Here is a 687-nt window from a genome sequence, read left to right on the forward strand (position 1 = left end):
CTTTACCACCCACAGCAAAATGTGTATTTATATTCCTCTGTATAAATTAATTTCTAATAGATATATAAGTACTGTAACATAACCTAATAGTTCAGAAAGACAATACATTTATAGACCGTTGTTCTATTTGGGGAAGTTTGTATTCATTATTTTTAGTTCAGATTTTCCTGGAGAGATGGAAGAGTGTAAGCTATTATGAGGAGAGGCTGTGTAGTAGAGTAGACAGAGTTGGTCTTCCAGGCACCTGTTTGTGTGTGTGTGTGTGTGCGTGCGCGTGTGTAGATGGTGAACATTTGTTGAGTGTTACCTTATAAGACGGTGCTAGGTGCTGTATGTATCATAGGTAATGTTACACAAGTTATTACCTGTCTGCATAGCACTGTGGTTTTGTGGTCAAACAGGTGTGAATTTAGTTGCTGATCTTGTGCAAATTACTCAAATTGCAACCTCAGTTTCCTCTCCTAAAAACAGAAAAAAAAGATATATGATTGCCTGAGGTGCTTTTTTAATTTTTAAAAATCAGCTGTATTTGGATATACTTTTCATTTAACAAAATTCACCATTTGTATTGTATAATGTGATGACTTGGACAAATGTATGCAATTGTGTTACCACCATCACAAGCATTATGTAAACGCTTGCATCACCCTAAAAAGTGTCCTTGTGCCACTTTTGAGTCAATTCCCT

This window comes from Tamandua tetradactyla, chromosome 22 (genome assembly GCF_023851605.1).
Source record: "Tamandua tetradactyla isolate mTamTet1 chromosome 22, mTamTet1.pri, whole genome shotgun sequence".
Taxonomy (NCBI): Eukaryota; Metazoa; Chordata; class Mammalia; order Pilosa; family Myrmecophagidae; genus Tamandua; species Tamandua tetradactyla.